The 21288-nt window shown below is 44.8% G+C and overlaps 1 protein-coding gene across 10 annotated transcripts in view; it reads left to right on the plus strand.

Moving 5' to 3' along the window:
- TJP1 (tight junction protein 1) overlaps positions 1–21288 on the plus strand; it is a 316441-nt gene that overhangs the window by 161490 nt on the left and 133663 nt on the right. Inside the window, exon 1 of one of the 10 annotated variants that reach the window (XM_083586106.1) lies at positions 17738–18002. The exons of the other annotated variants lie outside the window; for them this stretch is intronic. The gene's annotated coding sequence lies outside the window, so the exon portion shown is untranslated. Of the gene's footprint in view, positions 1–17737; positions 18003–21288 lie in introns of those variants that run through there. 10 annotated transcript variants of the gene reach the window in all.

The following is a 21288-nucleotide window of genomic DNA, read 5'->3' on the forward strand; positions in this document are numbered from 1 at the left end:
TAGCCTCCATGGGGCTGTCCCTGAATAAATTTGGCCCAACTCATAGTCACGGACATGCCTTAGACCTGGTGTTCACCTCTAGTGACATGGGTGATCTGACACTACGTATTCTGAATCCAGGGCAGCTGTCTACTAGCTCCATCTGGTACGCAGGCTGAGACCCTACCTGCCAGCGGACTGTCTTGCCAGAGTGGTGCATGCTCTGGTTATCTCCCGCTTGGACTACTGCAATGCACTCTACCTTTGAAGGTGATCTGGAAACTACAACTAATCCAGAATGCGGCAACTAGGCTGGTGACTGGGAGCGGCCACCAAGACCATTATATGTTATATGACCATATAACACGGGTCCTGAAAGACCTACATTGGCTCCCAGTACGTTTCCGAGCACAATTCAAAGTGACCTTTAAAGCCCTAAATGGCCTCGGCCCAGTATACCTGAAGGAGCGTCTCCGCCCCCATTGTTCTGCCTGGACACTGAGGTCCAGCACCAAGGGCCTTCTGGCAGTTCCCTCACTGCGAGAAGCAAAGCTACAAGGAACCAGGCAGAGGGCCTTCTCGGTAGTGGCACCTGCCCTGTGGAACGGCTCCCATCAGATGTAAAAGAGATAAACTACCAGACTTTTAGAAAACATCTGAAGGCAGCCCTGTTTCAGGAAGTTTTTAATGTGTGACATTTTAATGTATTTTTAATCTTTGTTGGAGGGACGCAGGTGGCGCTGTAGGTTAAACCACTGAGCCTAGGACTTGCTGATCAGAAGGTCGGCGGTTCGAATCCCCATGACGGGATGAGCTCCCATTGCTTGGTCCCAGCTCCTGCCAACCTAGCAGTTTGAAAGCATGTCAAAGTGCAAGTAGATAAATAGGTACCGCTCCAGCGGGAAGGTAAATGGCGTTTCCGTGTGTTGTTCTGGTTCGCCAGAAGCGGCTTAGTTATGCTGGCCACATGACTTGGAACTGTCTGCGGACAAACGCCAGCTCCCTTGGCCAATAAAGCGAGATGAACGCCGCAACCCCAGAGTCGGCCACGACTGGACCTAATGGACTGGACTTAATGGTCAGGGGTCCCTTTACCTTTACCTTTAATCTTTGTTGGAAGCTGCCCAGAGTGGTCAGGGAAACCCAGCCAGATGTGTGAGGTACAAATAATAAATAAATTATTATTATTATTATTATTATTATTATTATTATTATTATTATTATTATCCAGATTGGGTAAAAGGGAGGAGGTTTACTGTTCATTTCCCCTTGTTCCTTATGTAACTCAATGTACATTATTTTTGCAAGTATAAAATGAATATATACACACATTCCATTGGGTTCTGTCAGATTAGAAGAGTGTGCTTCAATTTTAGGACCAGCAGGTCATAGCTGGTGAGCGTTAGACTGTTGGGGCTGCTGGTCTCTCTGACTTCATGATATGCTATGCCCCCTCCATGGCAGCCATTTTGCGACTGGTGCCTCCAGCACTCTCTCAAAATTCAAAGTGTGCCCACCGGTCACAAAAGGCTGGCAACCCCTGCTTTGCACTCTTGCGTGGCTCCTCCTCAATACAGCAAGACCACCACATGAGAATGTCCGGATGGGTTAGTGGGGGGAGGAAGTGAGTGGCCGCCTGGCTTTTCCCCTCAGGAGCCCCAAAGGGAACCCAAGTCTGAAACCTGAAGGAGCTCCAAGGGTGTGTTTGCAGCTTTCCTAAGATTCAGAAGGAGCTCTCACGGAAAAAAAACGAGAGAGAAAGACTTCTGCATATCAGAAAACATCTCACTGTCTCTTCTAGCACTTGCTCCTCATAAACAATTTCACACATGAAGTAACAGTTTAGCTGACTCTTGAAGGAAAAAAACATGCCAACTGACAACACTGGTTCTTCTCAGTGTGCAAATACCAAAGCAGGGAGATGTTTAACAAGTGGAGCATCTTGTGGAGAAGTGATAACCTCTATGGGAGGGCAATGGGGGGCAATGCAGAAGCTTTCTTTCCTATTTTGGCATAGTATCATAGAACTTTAGAGTTGGAAGGGACGCTGAGGGTCATCTAGTCCAACCCCCTACAATGCAGGAATCTTTTTCCCCAACGTGGGGCCTGAACCCACAAGCCTAATATTAAGAGTCTAGGAGTCACAGGTGAGAGTGCAGGGGGTACCAAAGGTGGACAAACTATCCCAGAACGAACACGATATGTCCCCCACCAGAGGCACTATCCCTCCCCTAATACCTGATACACCCCACAAAAAGAATAAAACCATAAAATAATAAAGACAGTCAAAGACAGCTATTTAAAACACTCACAAAGTGATTAAGATCAACCATGAGCTAAAAGCAGATAAAACACATGTAAACATTCTACATATCTGGGCTTGCCTAAACAACGATGTTTTTAGCAGGTGCCCCGAAGGTGCTTGCCTGATGTCAATAGGCATGGAGTTGCAAAGTATAGGAGCAGTCACTGAAAGGCCAATTTCCTTCATATGTGAAGCATGTATTATGTGGCACCTGCAAAGCTATTGAGTGGGCATAAGTGGGGTAAGACAATGGTTGGGCTCCTGTTTGCGCTGGGGAGGCCCATAGCATTTCTGCAGAGCCACGGGGCGAGAAGAGCTCCTTTGCCACCCGCACACCACCAATAAGACAGCCTTGGTTGGTGCTGCTGCTGTGACTCTAGAGTAATCCCACCGATACCAGCTGGGGAAGCCCACACTGGGCGGCAAATGCCAGGCTGGCAAGCCAGAGGGGCTCCTGGATGAGGAACAGCGAGAGGGGCAGCAAACCCAGTGGTGGCCCCGGGCGGCCAAAGCCCCAGCTGCACCACTGTTTTCACCTAACCCTAGATGTTATATTTAAAGAAATGTAGAGCCTTCGTGTTCTCTTATGCCCTCTCTGAAAATGGATAAGAAGAGGCTAGAATGACCATCAGGTGTTAGTGGCCTGGTTTCCAATTCTCTGCTTAATAATTCAAATGAAAGCAATATCACTAGATACTCAGCATCATGTTTTGTAGACGCAAGTTTCTATAGGGATCTACGTATTGCCACTTACTCTGCCATCAGTGTGTTCTCACCCCATTCTTTGAATGTTTGTACACGTTACCCACAATCCCCAGGTATCTTGTAGTTTCTTCTGAAACACTGTGTTTTGATGTGGTTTCCCCAGGTCTGCTTCACTCCAACTTATTTTACATTGTGTGGTGAATCCCATGTGCATAAAATCATAGAACTATAGAGCTGGAAGGGACCGTGGAGGTCCTCTAGTCCAACCCCCTGCAATGCAGGAATCTTATTGCCCGGTGTGGGGCTTGAACCCATGAGCCTGAGATTAAGAGTCCCCTGCTCCACCAACTAGGTTATCTCATAGGCTTTAGAGTGGAAACATTTGCTGGGGGGGTTGATGTGGGGCAGGGCATGTGTTGTGGAGGAGCACCCCACTTTCCACCCACCCTGCCACTTGCCATGTTCCCTAATCCTGTTGGCTCAGAACTAAGGTTGCCATTTTAACCGTGTCTCTTCAGAAGTAGGTGCCACTGGATTCAGAGGAGACCGACTCCCTAGTAAGCGGGCCAGGACTGAGTCTCTGCAAGCAAGAGATCGGTTTCCTCTCATTTACTTAGGTTTTTTTAAGTGGCAACACCATACCTTCTAACATTCCTCAGATGAAATTTTTCTCCCTCTCCCCCAACTGATCTTCCTCACACACACACCCGAGCATTTCCTATCAGAAGAAGGGCGAGTGCCACCAGCCCCACACCAATGGGACACAGACACCCTCCACCATCCTAGGAAAACCCTTAATCCCAATTTTCTTTATTTTATTTCATTCTCTCCTTTGGTAGATTTATTAAAACAAACAAACAATCAAACAAACAAACAAACAGAAAACACCAATAAATAAATAAATTTTAGAAAGGGGCAAAGTTAGACGTGGATGCACAAAAATCAAGACTCCTTGAGCTCCTCTCCGCTCCCCGCTTCTTCCCACAGAGGGCAGCCCTGCCCTCTGCCTGCCCCTCAGAACTGGCGCATCACACGAGGCTGGGCTTCTGCAATGGCAGCCCCTCCTCTTCCTCACCTGCTCTCCAGCAGCCACTCCAAGTGCCCAAGCGAGGAGGACGGCAGCGGTGGCCATGGAGAGGCAAGGGGATGCTCCCTCACAGCTGCTGCAGCTGCCACTGTCCTTGCTCATCCTCCTCCCTGAGCTCGGCAGCAGCATTGGCCCTGGTGGGGGAAACAGGGGCATTCCAGGAACAAACCAGAAGGCTTTCATAATTGCAGGACTGTCCCTGGAAAAGAGGGACACTTGGAGGGTATGCAACACTGGGGTGAATCAAAGTGGTGAACCATCTCCCTGCAGGATCCTGGAGGCTAAAGGGATCAGAGCCCAGAATGCACACACAGCTTCCTTCCCCGCCCACCTCCCTTTCCACCCAAAAGTGCATCAAACGCTAGGAAGGAGTTTAAACTCCAACTCTGTGGTGCATTCACTTAGACTGGGAGTCAGTCCTGTGGAAGGTGATTTGGGGAGGGCGGGGATGAATGGGAAACCAGGGACAAAGAGCTGGCAACATGGGAAGGCATCGACTTTAAACACAGTATGGAAAAATGACCTGTGTTTTAAGCAGGTAATGTGTACATACTCTGGATGTGTACATCCAGACTGGATGGTCTGTCATCTGCTGGGTTCCAAAAGCAGCATATTCAGGTTCTTGGGTCCCAGTTGACACACTTGCTAAATCAACATCTCAATTTACAGGGCAGAAGTGGAGGCACACACTACTCAGGGCCTCTCCAGGAGACATAATCGGGCAGGGAGTTTGACTGGGCTGCCTGCCTGCCCAACATCACACAGGCATCTTAAGCAAGCTGAGGGAGGACAGAAACCCTGAAGATAAGCTCATTTGAACTTGAATTTTAGTAGGAATGCAGACCATGAAAGCAGAGTTTAATGATCCCCCCCAAAAAATGTTTTAAATATTTAACTGTTTTTACTGATAATCATTTTCTTTTTGTAAACTGCTTTGACCTTCTTCTTTTTTTTACAATCAAGCGCTATTTAAATCTTATTAAATAAATAGATTTTTAAAAAGATATACAGAAGAAAGGAAGCCAGACAAGTGTCTGAACTGTGCCAAAGTTTGGAAACCAGGCACCAGAAGCAGTCGCCCTTCCCCAGCCCTGTTACAAACCCTCCTTCAGTGCTGGAATGTGGTCTGGAATTGTGATAATGCCTCTTGCTTGCTGGGAGGGAGGCAGGTTTGTGTGTAGAAAAATCTATTGATGTTTATGTGGCTGGTAGATAACCTGCTTAAAGGTGAGCGTCGCATCAGTTGCCCCACCCACCATTGCCACATGGCCCCTGGAAGCTTCTTCATGATGGAACGTGGCCCTTGGGCTGAAAAAGGCTCCCCATCCCCGCTTTATAATGTCAAGAGTAAGTTCTTAACCTTTGGATATTTTTTGTGTTCCCAATTCCTCTTTAACAGCAAGGCTTTATTCTTTTTATGGCCACCGACTGCTCTTTCTGATGAATTTGTTGGAGAAAGAGCCATTTGAATTTTTCTTTAATAGAAACTGCCTTATAGCCATGTCCCTCTCAAGAAATAGCTCTGAATCATAGAATAGAATCATAGAATCATAGAGTTGGAAGAGACCACAAGGGCCATCGAGTCCAACCAAGTCGCCACACAGGCCAAGCAGGAAACACCATCAGAGCACTCCTGTCATATGGTTGTCAAGCCTCTGCTTAAAGACCTCCAAAGAAGGAGACTCCACCACACTCCTTGGCAGCAAATTCCACTGTCGAACAGCTCTTACTGTCAGGAAGTTCTTCCTAATGTTTAGGTGGAATCTTCTTTCTTTCTGGATTTGAGGTTTCTGGACTGTGGTACACTAAAGAAACCGAAGAGAAATTTCAAAACAGTCTGGCAGCAGGAAAAACCACACCCTAGCAAAACAGACACACACAGCTTTATCTGCCTGGATTTGAAACATTGAAGTGCTCTGCATGTTCTTGACATGGTAGTTTTGGAAGCATACAGCCTATTTTGATCTGGAGCATGAAAAATCACATCCTGGACTTAAGAGGCGTTTGCCAGCTCTGTTCATTTTTTAAAGGAGCAGTTTCTATATATTTATTGCCCCAAAGCACTGTAGCTGATAAACAAGTGTAACTAGTACAATTATCTACACCCTGCTGTCTGAAGTAGTGATCCAGAAGCACTTTGGGACACCCAGGACATCAATGTCATTTCCGGTTTACTAGCCCCCTTCTTTTTCTTCCTTGTTCCTTCTTCCCACTTCCTCTTCCTCCCAACTTTGTCTTAAACTCTACAGAGCTTAAGAAGTGGCTTGTGGTTCTGGGGAGCGGCTGGGCTGCTGAATCGGAAAGGCCACTCAAATTGAGGGTGGGTGTGTGCTAAGGGCTTTGCTAAACTCTTGTCTTAACATGTGAATTACACATGTCCTGGCTGCTCCTGTGTACTAGGGCCTATCACAAAACCGCCAACCTTTTTTTGCTTTGAGAGCTCATGACAACCACCAGTTTTGCTGCACAGTTTTCATTGGGTTTGGCCTGCCCATGAGGTGGACTGAAGCAGCCGCCTTGGGTGGCAGAATCCCAGGGGGCACTGGTGCCACAAACGCTGTGCCCGCCCCTGCTGCTGCTGCCGCCGCCAGGATTGTGTGGCGACTTCCGGCAAGATCTCGTGAGATCTCACGAGATCTTGTTGAAAGTCGCCACACGGCCCTGGTAAGCGAGGCCTTGGCCACGGGGCAGCAGTGAGGGACACTTTCCTGTTTCGCCTCAAGACGGCAACATGGAACCGGCCACCCCTGGTTTTGATCAGATGGCTGAGATTGTTGGACTTCCCTGCACCAAGGTGTTGTTAGAGCCCATGGAGTCCTGGGTTGAGGCATATAATACAGGCATATAATACCTTGTTAACAAGTCAGTAGCTGAATAAGTTTCCCAAAAGTTGTGTAAATCCTGGTCAAGGTTCAATTTGCAATACTTCCGAAACAAACCTTTCTAGTCTGACCAGGAGGATCCAGGATTGAAATGTCTTTGAGAATGTTTCCCTCAGTGGCAGTCAAGGGCGTGGGGTGTTGTGGGGAGATACAAAAACAGGGGAGATACATGGGCAGGGATACAGATTACCCTGTTTGCAAGCCAAAGACAAGCAGGTAGAAGAGAAATGCTTGGATACGTTCATGTGCTCCATCCAGCGCAAGCCGCTTAATCTTTTGACTTGCATTCATGACATACTAGGTGCTAGAAACTGACCTGCAGGATTTAATTGTGTATCCAGCCAGCTTCCGGGGTGTCAGATTTGCCCCTGGATCATCAAACAGTTGAACAATGGAGATGACACTCTATTGTCCAGGATACGTCAACACTATTCCTGCCACCCAGTGCCAAAGCTTGCAGTCTTTCGTGTTCACAGCTCCACCATCCAAAGTTTGTTGGTGCTGATTAAGCTTTTCTTCCGTTTCACTCCCTGAGTGAATCAATAAAGAGCTTTGGGGCCTAGACAAAAGGTTCAAGAGTAGAAGGAAATCCTGATTTGCTCTGATGGCTCTGGATAGTGCTGATCTACCTCACAGGGCTCTTGTAAGGATCATTGTGAGACCAAGAAAGGCAAAAGTAAACATGTTTGTCTATGAGAGGAAGAAAAGTTCTCAAATCCGCAGTTGAGCAGCCTGCTGATTAGGAACAACCAAACAGTGGACAGATTTCATGTTCTCCAGAACTCTGTATTAGTACAAATCTTACACTATGTAAGGGATGAAATTGTGTGTGCAATGAGGAAAAATAGAATAAAAGTACAAAAATGAGTACAAAATCAGTTTGTCCCCTGGCAGGCCACATATATTTGGATGTGATTTTAACTCAGAATTTTCATGTCTCCTGGGAACCTGGAAGGGTCTCCCTCTGGAGGTTATGGACTCCCCTTTCTTGGAGGTTTTTAAGCAGAGGTTGGATGGCCATAGATGCTTTAGCTGAGATCCCTGGATTGCAGGGGGTTGGACTAGATGGTCCTTGGGGTCCCTTCCAACTCTACTATTCTATTATTCTCCCTGTTTTTCACCCATTTGCTGTTTCAGGCAACCTTGCCTCTTTAGAAGCTGCTTCACATCAAAAATGCCCACATAAAAACAAAAACAAAAAACTAGACAAAAGTGTCTACAGAAAGCTGGCATGAGTGCTTTTAAAGTGCAGCAGTTGCCCCTTTTGGATTTTCTGAGCCTAGGGAAACTCCAGATTTAGCAGAGAGAAAGTTTGGAATTCAAGGATGAACAAGCGGTACATAATCCACATTAAGCTGGGGTGCAGCTGGACCCTACTCTCTGCTAGGATTCTAGCAGAATCTCCATTTTTAAAAACAAAGCCCAGCTGTTGCCTAGATTTCTTGCATGCCTTAAGCTAAACACAGGGGCCTGTGGTTAGCCAGAAAGCAGAAGAAGAAAAAATACAGTATGTTTGCTTTACATTAGCAAATACAGAGATCGCTTTTTGGTAAAAGTGGAAACTGAAGCCAGATTTTGTAGCAGTACCTAGTGGTTGGAGGGGATGTGACTCTGAAAATAATACGAGATAATCTACACTCTCAAAGCTGTATATCATCATTTGTGCTACTAATAGTTTGGGGGTAGAGGCAACTGGCAGACAATCCAAGCTGAGAGTCTCTTGCCACTGTAGGGTGTATATTTGGACAAGAACGGGACAGATGCATCCACCTGAAACACAGCCGCTCCTGAAGGCGATGCATACAGTCTGTTTCTCAGTCTTTCTTTAGTCACTCCCAGAAAGTCAAGAGGAGCTGTGCAGAAATAGGATAAAAATAATCTAAAACTGTTCTGCAGCAGGAGCGGGGTGCCATGCAGCCAAACGATACTTTTCCATCATTCACTCCCCGCCTCCCATCCATCGTTCTGATATATATATATATTGAATATAAATACAGCGAGAGAAAGATTGGCTCTGATGCAGGAGGATGCTGGAGACATTATTAAGACAGAGTGAAACGAAGCCTTTGGGTGATGGCTCTGCCCCAGCAATTCTTTCCAATGAAAGAGAGAGAGAAGGTTCTTGGAAGAGTACACACGTTTTGCCCACTCAGCAGATTGTACCTTCTTCTGCAGTGCCTACAAGACGAAGGTGCACGCAATCCTTAACAGAAAGAAGGGAGCGCCAAGGAGTTCAGAATGCCTGGATCCAGGGAATGGGCTGCTGCCTTTTCAAAAAGAGCGCTGGATGTGCGCTTTGTTCCGTAGTTTAACAAACGATGTGTAGCAACCTAACTCAGAATCAACTCTGTGCAACAACATTGGATGGTTGCTTTTCCCTGTATTGCTCTGACCTCCTGGCTATGCCGATATTTGAACTGCGATTGTGTGATGCTCCCTTATATCAAAAGAGACTGTTGATTCACCTGGCCCCATAATGATGGCTTGCCTTGTCAGTGGCTGCCCGAGGCCTGCTGCCTGAGATCATAGCGAGTGCCAGCTCCAGGTTTGGTGGGGCCCTTGAGTAGCCCCTCTCCTTGCCACTGCCTCACCCACAGCAGCCGCCAGCGATGCAAGTGGAGGCTCCTCCTCCTCCCTCCTCCTCTTGGATGGGGGACAAAAGGGTGGCCAGAACAACCAATCATCCCTTTGATTGTTCTGGCCACCCTTTTCTGCCCCATCCAAGCCCGTGAAACCAGTGAAAGAGGAGGAGGAAGGAGGAAAGGTTGCAGCATTTGGGACTTTTCAATTTGAGTTAGAGGTGACATGATGGAAGTTTATAACATTGAGAGAGTGGAACAGAAAAGTTTTTCTTCCTCTCCACACTAGAACTCGTGGGCATCCAATGAAGCTGAATGTAGGAATATTCAGGACAGTTAAAGGAAAAGACTTCTTCATGCAGTGTAGAGTTAAACTGCGGAACTCCCTCCCACAGGAGGCAGTGATAGCCACCAGCTGGGATAGCTTTACAAGAGGAATGGACAAATTCGGGGAGAAGAGGGCTACTGATGGCTCCTAGCCCTGGTGGCTAGGCTCTGCCTCAACTGTCGGAGACAGAAATGGTAGCAGTGCAGAAGAGGAACCCTGGGTGCAGCCGATAACGATGGTGGGGAGGAGGTTACCTTGTGGGGGGAGGCCAAGGAGGGTGAGCTGCCCAAGAGCCCCCCAAGCCTGGAGCTGGCATCACACGTCCTTTGGTCTGGTTGGTGTAGGCATTAATTTTTCATTTGGATCCTACTGATTGTCCTTCATAATAATTATTTCTTTATTTCCTTTCTTGCATTTATTTATTTATGAAGGTTGTTAGCCTCAGGCTCGTGAGGAAGGGCAGGGTATGAATAAATAAACAACTCTCTCTCTGCCTTAAAATTTTCCAGGTGAATTTGTACTTACAAATGGTACTTTTAGCAAACAAAACACTGTGCATCCATGAGCTTGTGAAGGCAGAAACCTTTGTGGAAGGAACAAAGGTTTCCTTCCTTGTGAAAAGTAAAGGATTGCCATACGTCTGGAATTTCCTGGACATCAGTGGGACTTGGCCATCGGAAACAGTGTGTGGGCAGAAATCGCTTAAATGTCCGGGAAAATCCAGACCTATGTCAACCCATTCTGGAAGTGCAGATTTTTGCGAATTACCTTAAAAATAGCTCAAAAACTTTTTCTTTCTTTTTTTGAGATCTTTGGTACCTGCCCCCATGGAAGCTCAGCTCAATAACTTTGCCCCCCCTAAAAGCAACTTTTGTGTCCGGATTTTCACTTTTTGAAATATGGCGCCTCTAATCTATCTAAGCCATGCAGTCAGTTTCTGAGCAATGAAGGGTTCCTGCGCTTAATCAGGATTTCTTAGGAATGACGGTGTCTTACAGATATATGGTTTATTTTCATGGATATACAACCTGAGCAAAGGATGGAGGGGCTCGCAGCATTACCACCCCAAAAAGTTCTTGCTTCTCCATTAGGCTTCCAGGGAAACCCCAAGCTCCCAGCTTCGGTGTCCAGCACAGAGCAAAGCATCAACAAAGGCATAACTTCCAACATGACGTAGTCCAAATCCAGGATGCCATCTTCCGGATCCACACTCCTGTGTGAGTCATGTGACCCGCACAAGATTGTGGCCCCCCCAAAAGCATGCTTTTGAGGCACAATGCCCCAAACAAATGTTTTTGGGCGCCATGCCCGAAAAAAGTGCAGCCTGAAATCGCATGAAAACTTGCAGCAGCCATTTTGATTGCTGTGCTCTTGCAAGAAAAAATGAGACGTCCCATTTCTTCTTTATCTAAAAGGCATATTTCTTTTTTAAAAATAACAAGAGACAAGTGCTTATAGGACAAGTGCTTATAGTTTTCTAGGAGCAATTTATTTAGTTACTAGATAAAAACAACCCAAGGTGTAATTAACAGATCATGTTGGAGTTGGGGCCACTTGCATCATCCGGATTAGTTCTAACCATTTAACTAAATTTGAAAAGGCCCTTTGCATTTTGAAAAGGGGGTTTATCATGGCTGGAAAGCCACCCAATGGTCCAGGCTCAGGCCATCTGAAGGAGCACTTGCGTACAGTATCACAGAATGCTACCCACCTCTAAGATCAGCCACATCCCTGCTCTCTGGCCTGTCATTCTTTCGAATCAGATTGGCAGGTACCAAGATAGGGTGTCTGTGTCATGCTTTATGGAGGACAGTCCGTTACCAGTTCACAGTCCTCCCCAGTATGGTAAGATCTCCAGGACCAGAGGCATTATACTGGTGAATACCAGTTGCTAAGGGGCAAACAGCAGGAGGGGCATGAGACTGTGTCCTATGGACTTGCTGTATCTTTTTTTTTTATAAGATATTTATTAAAGTTTTAAAAGTTTATATAAAATAGAAAAAACAAAAAACAGAAACAGCAAAAATACATACAAAACACATACAACAAGTATAATTTTGATCCCTTATATTCATAAAACTTACTTTCCCGACCTCCTCATACCTCCCCTTTCTGTATTCCAATCTCTAATTAATTCAATTCAGCAAATCCTTCCCCTAATTTCTATATAATTTTTGACCTTTCTTTTCTTGATTACATAATCATTACAGCTTAAAACCACTTAATTTCTGAATCAACATCGTTCTAACATTCAATAATTTTACAATGTTTCTTAAGATAGTCCTTAAATTTCTTCCAATCTTCTTCCGCCGTCTCTTTTCCCTGGTCTCGGATTCTGCCGGTCATTTCTGCCAGTCCCATATAATCTATAACCTTCATCTGCCATTCTTCCACGGTGGGTAGATCTTCTGTCTTCCAATACTTTGCGATGAGTATTCTTGCTGCTGTTGTAGCATACATAAAAAATGTTCTGTCCTTCTTTGACACCAATTGGCCGACCATGCCCAGGAGAAAGGCCTCTGGTTTCTTCAGGAAGGTATATTTAAATACCTTTTTCATTTCATTATAAATCACTTCCCAGAAAGCCTTAATCCTTGGGCATGTCCACCAAAGGTGAAATAATGTACCTTCAGTCTCTTTACATTTCCAACACTTATTATCAGGCAAGTGGTAAATTTTTGCGAGCTTGACTGGAGTCATGTACCACCTATAAATCACTTTCATAATATTTTCTTTTAAGGCATTACATGCCGTAAATTTTATACCGGTGGTCCACAACCGTTCCCAGTCCTCAAACATAATGTTATGACCAATATCTTGTGCCCACTTGATCATAGCTGATTTAACTGTTTCATCCTGTGTATTCCATTCCAACAGCAAGTTATACATTTTTGACAAGTTCTTAGTTTTGGATTCTAACAATTCTGTCTCCAATTTTGATTTTTCCACCTGGAAACCAATTTTCCTGTCTAACTTGAAAACCTCCATTATTTGATAATAATGGAGCCAGTCTCGCACTTTATCTTTCAATTTCTCATAACTCTGCAATTTCAATATATCCCCTTCTTGTTCCAAAATTTCCCAATATTTCGGCCATCTAGACTCCATATTAAGTTTTTTCACAGCCTTTGCCTCCATTGGGGACAACCACCTGGGAGTTTTGTTCTCCAGCAAATCTTTATACTTAATCCAGACATTGTACAATGCTTTCCTGACAATATGGTTTTTAAAAGCTTTATGAGCTTTAACCTTGTCGTACCACAAATATGCATGCCACCCAAAAGTATTATTGAACCCTTCTATGTCCAAAATATCTGTATTCTCCAGAAGTAGCCAGTCTTTCAACCAGCAGAAAGCTGCTGATTCATAATAAAGTTTAAAATCTGGCAGGGCAAATCCCCCCCTTTCTTTTACATCAGTTAATATCTTGAATTTTATCCTGGGCTTCTTGCCCTGCCAGACAAATTTAGAAATATCTTTCTGCCACTTCTTGAAACAGTCCATCTTATCAACAATTTGCAATGTTTGGAACAAAAATAACATTCTAGGCAATACATTCATCTTTATAGCTGCAATTCGACCCAACAAGGAAAGCTTCAATTTTGACCAAATTTCTAAATCTTTTTTTACTTCTGTCCAGCATTTTTCATAATTATCTTTAAACAAATTCACATTTTTAGCTGTCATATTAATCCCCAAGTATTTCACTTTCTTAACCACAGTTAAACCTGTCTCATTCTGAAATCTCTCCCTTTCCATAGGTGTTAAATTTTTCTTTTTCTTTTTTAAAGATATTTATTGAAGTTTCCAAAAAAAATAGAGAAAAAACAAAATAAAAAAACACACACATAGAATTTACATTCCTTACTTTCAATAACATATTTCCCTGGCTTCCCCACACCTCCCCTTCTTGTATTCCAGTTCCAATTTTTAGTTCAGCAAGTTCTTATCCCCAAATTTTACCTTATTATATTTAATTCATTTTAGTTAACCAATTTTAACATAAACCTCAGTCTTTATACATCAGTACTTATTCTTAAAATCTTTTTCTAAAGTCGACCCCAATTCCCTTCCACGAATTCCCCATTTTTATATAAGTAGCAAAACAGAATAAAAAGAAACAAAGTATAATTGTACACCCTTTGGATTTCCGAAGCCCCACTCCCCGCCTTTCCCGGTTTCGAACCCCAACAAATGTCCATCAGTCTATCTGCTGTCAGCCTGGTGACCTCACGTCCGAGGCTCTTAATTCTCTCTCAATTCCTCTCTGCCGGTTTTTTTGATAGTCCTTTGTATTGGACACCAAATCTCGGAGAAGCTCTGTCCCAATAAGGTCCATGTTTCTTCCAGCCAGACCTCCATATTTAAAAGTGTAGCCCAAATCTTGTTTCTTACTTCTTTTAAGTCCAAATGTCCCAAAAACTCCAGCTTCCACTTTAGTCAAGTTGGTAATCCATAGGTCTTCAGATCTCCACATGAGGAGATCTCTCCATTCCTCATTCTTCAATTCAAACCAGATTTTCATCATCCCGTTCTTATTTTCCTTTATATCCATCTTAACAGGCCTCTGGCTCTCCTTAATCATCTGCGGCCTTGTAGCTCCTCCTTCCTTTCCCTTCCATAGGTGTTAAATTTTTCTCCAATACCTTAGTTTTAGATTTGTTCAATTTAAATCCTGCTACTTGGCCAAAATCTTGAATTAGTTCTAAAACCCTTTTAGTACTAGATTCTGGCTCTTGTAACGTAAGTACCAAATCATCTGCAAATGCTCTCAATTTGTATTGTTTAGCTCCGACCTGTACCCCTTTAACCAGCTGATCCCTTCTGATCATATTCAGCAAAACCTCCAGGACTGATATAAAAAGTAATGGGGAGATTGGGCACCCCTGACGTGTCCCCTTTTCTATCTTAAACTCTTCCGTGACCACATTATTTACAATTAACTTTGCTTTCTGCTCTGAGTATATTGCACCTATACCGTTTTCAAATCCTTGGTGGACTTGCTGTATCTGGTTGGTCACTATGAGGACTGAATGCTGGACTTGATAGGCCTTTAGTCTGACCCAGCAGCCAAGTTCTTAGGTTCTCATTGCTGAATTAGAACCATGTGCACATATGACATGTCCTTTCCATCATGAATGACTATCTTGTGTCATATTGCTCATGCTGTTTATACTTTAGCTATAAGCCATCTTGAGTCCCTGCTGGGGAAAAAGACAGAATGATGCTGATGATGATGCTGTGAATTTATTTGGGTTCTCAAGATGTGTGTGGTGGGGACTTCTTTCCCATCCATACTGCTGGAGAAGAACCTTTGGACTGGAGAAGCTGGGCAGTCCCCTCCAACTCTTCTGCATGCAGAGCAGCTCCCCTCCCACTCACTCCGATAAACAACCTTCATCCTAACAGTTGGTTAAAATGGTGATAGCCACCATTAATATTAACAGTGCTTTAAATATTAAATTGTATTCCTGCTGCATCTGCAAGAAAAAAATAAAACAATGAAGCTATAATGGGATTTCCTCCATCCCAGAGCAGCTGAAAGAATCGACAAAGATGCCAGCTCTTTCCCAAGCTGCTGTGTTTCCTTTGGTTCTGATGCTTTAGTTATACACTTTTAGAAGATGAGTATGTGTGTGCAAGTGAAGGCTCTAGGGCTCTTCCATGTCTGTGGCCCAGGGCTGGATTAAGACTTTTAAAGGTCCTAAGCACTGAAAAGATTATGGTGACACAAAGTTTGCCTGTATGCTGAAATGTACATGTATGTATGCCATGTACAACACATGACAGAATCTGATTTCATTACATTATTTCAATCTACATTAGCTGGGGATAATGGATAAGTAATAAAAAGAGAACAGAAAAATGGGGGAAGGGTGTGGGATGTAAGGAATTCTAAGAAGGTTGACTACTTCCATTAAAAAAAAAAATCAAATGCCAATTTCCCCCCCAAATTTCTCACTTTTTTACACCCCATTTGCCGCTGTTCTAAGCACATGCTTGCTTTGTCTTTTGGGTAATCTAGCACTGCTGTGGCCCTGTTCAGATGTAACAACAAACTGTGGTTTGCTGTTGCCTGATTGGTTCTGCATGAGCTTCCCACTTCTCCTTGCCCCACAAGAGAAAGAGTACTTCTGCTTGTAAAGAAACCAGGATATCAAAGCTCAGTTTGTCAGCAAACAAGAAGATCAGACCAGGATTGGAGGTTGACATCCCAGCTAACTAACCAGCTGAACTCAACAAGCCACTGTTTGCTGTGTTTGGATGCAACAACAGTGCTTAATGCTTTAAGTCACCATCCATTGCATGCAATGAGGAGTGGAACATGCTTTTGCCTGCTCATTCATATGTCTTATGCTCCTCCTGTCTTGGAGGTGGTGCCAATATGCGCAAAGGTAGAAGCAAGCACATGGGCAGCTGCATTGAAGAGGAGAATGTGGTGTGGGGCACACTCAGAGAGTCCCCCCAAGAGCATATCCCTCCCCCCCAAACCTGGAACCTATACTGTTCACATAACAGCCATGGTTTACTGCAAGGGCTGCTATCTGTGGCCCTCCAGATGTTGTTGGATTGATGTGGCTGGTGGTAGCTGGAGTCTAATAACATCTGGCGGGCACTATATTGGCTATCCCTGATGTTTTGTCTAAATTGGTGCTAGTAATACCAGAGATTGGAATGGTGCTTACATTAAATGAAAATAACACTGATTCTATTTACTGTACATAACTCTATCAGCTGGAACTGCCTTCCCCAGCAAAGGACTCTGCAGATGTTTTGGACTACAACCCCCAACAGCCCCATCCAACACGGCCAGTGGACAGAGATAATAGGAGTTGTAGTCTAAAACACACAGAAGGCACCATGTAGGGTTGTCCCTGCCCTAGGATGAGCAGTGGCTTCATTTGTGGCTGCAAAACCTTTCAATGGAACTTTACACGCCTCCATGCTGCTCAGAAATGTCTGCAAACTCCTCACATTTTGTAAGCTTTATTTTCTTCTGGAAGCTTCCACAGCCTGCTTCTCCTCAACAAAAGTTCTCTGTGTGATGTCAACTTCCTCTCTTTGTAAGGGTGCCATATCAAATATGGCAACTGGAACATAATCCTGGGAAACTCAATATGACTGGTTTGCACTTTCTTGAGCAATGGGAATCGTTTCTTAATACAGTAGTGTGGGTGTTGTACAGGCCATAACACTACTGCAGTGGGAAGTGGGGAGAGAGGGCATTGCGGTATATCGAGGGGCATACAAAATATGTGCCCAAGTTAAAAAATTGTGGAGAAGGGTCAGTGAGGTGCCTTAAATAAGAAACAAAACTGGTGCATTAGTCTGCCTTTAGAATAAATACCGTTTTATGTTTTGCGTTTGTTTGTTTGTTTGTTTGTTTATCTATCGACTTATTTTTAAAAGCAAAGAATGGAATAGAGTGTTTAATTTCACAACGATAGAACAGTCAAACAGTTTGAGTGTATTCAGTGTGAGTGAGCTACTTGGGGATGGGGAATAAAAGGAAAACTGGTACATTCTATTTTTGCTTTATGTCATGCCCGATAAACATTTCTTCCAGAGTCAAAAGCAGGAACAAAATACTCATTTACCAGAAAAGAGACTCTGTGCTGAGTTTTTAAACAGAGCAGATATTCTTTTTAGGTAGAGAACGGTCTGGGAAAACAAGAGGTTTCTAGCAAACTACCTACTGCATTTTCTCAGTTCAGAGGCTGGTTTCCTGTGGTGATCCCAGCCTTTTCCTTCCTGTCCATTCCATCAGGGTTGGAAGATGAAAGCTACAGAAAAGCAACAGTGAGTTCAGAATCCTGTGGCATTCTGAAAGAAAGCATTTTTTTTATAGACTCATAGGGATTTCATAGAGTGAGGATTATTGGAGATTATTAGACTGGAGTTCTTCAACCTTGGGTCCCCAGATATTGTTGAACTACAACTCCTGTTGTATGGGTTGTATGGGGTGTTAGGGGAAGGGTAGCACCTTTGGTGGGGGACACATCATACTCCTTCTGGGGTAGTTTGTCCACTTTTGGTCCCTACCCTGCATTCAGCTCTCCCCTGTGGCTCCTACGAGCTGTCAGCATGTGACAGCAGACACACCCCGGGAACAGCATTAACTGGCCGGCTGAACCAGGTAAGGGTAGCCAATGAGTCTTAAACCATTGGTGAGTTACGGACTTCCTGTGCATGTGAAGATAGGCTCTGGTGGATTGAGTGGATGGCGCCAATAGTGGGTCCAACAGTCAAGAAGGCAGTTTCTGCAAGTGCTGTAGAGGGAAATGAGGGGCAGATGGGGCTTGTCAGCCCAGGAAGGTAGTCCATCTGATTCTAACCCTCCACTGCCTTGTGGGCTATCTTCAGGAAAAGAAAAGGCTAAAGAGTAAACCCTACACAAATCCTGGGTAGAGACTCCTTAAGAGCCACCTTGTACACCTCCTTCCAGCAAGTTCTGCAGCCAAGCTGGTGCCAAAAGTCTTGCTCTGCTTTCCTTTGGACCACATCAGTGAGGCCAAGAGGGGGGGTCTTGCCATCTGTGCAGCCCAGGACCTCCCTACACACTGCTCAGCCATGCGCCCCAGTGAAGTTACTTTGGTACTGCTAATGTAACATTCTGACTTCCTGGAGGTACACTCCATTGTCTCTCAAGACAGATGGAAGCCAACAGCAACAGAAATTCCTGTATCCCCAACCAGCTTAGCCAATGGTCTTGGATGGTTGCAGTCTAATGACACCTGGAGGGACCCAAGGTTGAAGATGGTGTATCCTGTCCAATCTCCTGCTCAGGTGAGAAACGTGTGGCCCTCCAGCCATTGCTGGACCAACTCCCACTATCCTGCATTACTGGCCATGCCGGCTGAGGCTGGTGGAGTTGAGAGTCCCACGCCATTTGGAGGTCTGCAGGTACCCCTCTTGCTTTAAAATGCTGGTCAGGGGCAGCTTTGTCACAAGGGGCCCTGTGGGGCACCAGCTACTGCACATTTCTCCTGTGCATGCCCCTGGATTCTGGAGCAGCTAATTCATTTCAACAACACACGTAGAGAAATCCCAGATGGGTTGTACTCCATGCCACTTGGCGAGAAGGGGTGCCATTTGGATTTTCCTCCACCGCAGGCATGACAATGTTTTAGACCAGTCCTTTGCAGTGTTTGATAAAATAAGGCACAACAAGACAGTCCCCTGGTGCTTAAACTGTAAATGGAATGCCTGGATTTCAAAAAAGAGAGCACTGCTTCTTGTTCTTATTTTGTAGCGTTACCCAAGGCTCAGCTCTGCCGTTTAATAAGAGCTTTGTCTGAGCTGAACCTTGGCAGTGTTGAGACCAGATTCTGTTTCAGATACAAACAAGGGGTCCTAGAATCCAAGCTGCAATAAACCCATTCCTGGTAAGATTAAGAAGCGCAGAGTAGAGTCCCTCATTTTCCAAATTAAGCTCTAGTATCAACTTTAAGCAACTGTCCTTGAAAGCTGAGTGGAATCAAAGTATTGTAGAGTTGGAAGGCACCACAAGGCTCATCTAGACCAACTTTTTGCAATGCAGGAAATAGTTAAAAGCGTTCACAGCCAAGAGTGCAGCTGGAAACTAGAGACTGGTGCCATCTACACACTTTGCATATGGGCAGAGGGCTCCATGCCTGGGAGGAGCAGTAGAGCTCTGCTGCCCCTGATGTCCATGTGTTGAGCAGCCAGCACAGCAACTGAATTTGGCAGGGGAAGAAGGCGCTTCCTCCTGTGAGGACTGTAATTGCCATCAAGTCAGCAGCCTGAAGGAAGGACTGTGCAGCAAGAGCTGCTCCATCCCCCTGGCCTGGACACTGTCCCCTACTATGCTCCTGGATCTGATCTGGAGGGACAAAGGCTTCTGGGGAGGAACTGCTCTTTATCAAGGTCAAGACAAACAGGCTCACCTCTAATGCTAGTGAATCGCCATTGTTCTACTTGGCAGCCAGAATCCACATGGACAGAACTATCTAATTGTATTATAAGAACTGTAACTTTAAGAACTGGTGCTTGCTTTCTCCTCCTCCCTCCCATTCCTTGTTCCTCCTGTGTCACATCTTTTTAGATTTTGAGTTTGAGGGCAGGGACAGTTTTAGCATTTTTTGTAAGCTGCCTTTTCAACCAAAGGGCACGGCATAAAAGCCTTAAAAGGATGAAAATGAACTCCAATTGTTCAGGGCTCCACACCAGGTGGAAATGCTCTGTGCGCTTGGACTTCCCACATTCAAATGTTTACGGACAATTCAGGGGCTCACATGTGGCCACACTGCCTCTTCCATATGTGAAGCTTCCTTCACGTGAAAAAGGTGTGAAGGGGACTAAAGTCACAAGAAATTCAGCCTGGGGAGGTATCAGGCATGCTGGCGGCAGGTGCAGGAAATGGACACACACGTGCTCCAGCTCCACTTTCCTGGTGCCTATTGTTGGCGATTCACCACCTCTACAGTGGTACCTCTAGTTATGAACTTCATTCATTCCAGAGGTCCATTCTTAACCTGAAACTGTTCTTAACTAGAGGCGTTCTTTTGCTAATGGGGCCTCTTGCTGGCACACGATTTCCGTTCTCATCCTGGGACAAAGTTCTCAACTTGAGGTAACTCTTCCAGGTTAGTGGAGATTGTAACCTGAAGCGTTTGTAACCTGAGGCGTTTGTAACTCAAGGTACCATTGTATTTTTTTTGCATTTGGCAGGTGATAAATTTTTGTGTGTGCTAGTCAGGAGGGTTCTCCATCTCTCCTCCCCTCCTCTTGGTATGTAGACCTCACTTCTCTCACTCCTGAGACTTAAGGCATGGGATTGACGTGTGCTTAACCTTGCCTGTATTGTGCCTCCAAATTTATCTGCTCATGTTATTATTTCACACTGATAAACAAAGCAGCAGGGACAGAGTTCTCCTGCCTTTGCAGGAACCCAAATAATCATTACCTCTACTTTACATTCAGCATGGAAAACTACACACACATTTGCTCGAAGCTGACTTTACTGTGGTGATCTGGGGGACCACAAGGCTTGATTTCTGCAAACCAGCCTTTGCCAGTCTGGTGCCCTCCATCTACAACTCCCATCACCCCCCCCCCTTCCAGCACAGGTTGGCAAAGGCTGTTGTAAATCTTTGCTGTGCACGCTTCTGGCGGTGCTCATGGCTTGCTCAGAATGCAGCACTGCAGCTCCATACAGTTCTAGGCCTCCACGAGTGATCAAATTATGCCCATCCTGCATCTTTGCTCTAGCTGACTATTGCAGAGCAACGCATTTGAATTTAAGATCACATTGCTCATTTTCAAGGCCCCAAGTGATGTAAGCCCTGTGCTCAAGAATTGGTTTCCTTTTTTTCTCCTTTAATGAAGAACAGGGTATTTTAATGTCATCATCATGTGTTTGTGGAGGGGATACATTGATTGAAAATGTCTAGTAAACCAGA

The sequence above is a fragment of the Podarcis filfolensis genome (genome assembly GCF_964270895.1).
Source record: "Podarcis filfolensis genome assembly, chromosome: 14".
Taxonomy (NCBI): domain Eukaryota; kingdom Metazoa; phylum Chordata; class Lepidosauria; order Squamata; family Lacertidae; genus Podarcis; species Podarcis filfolensis.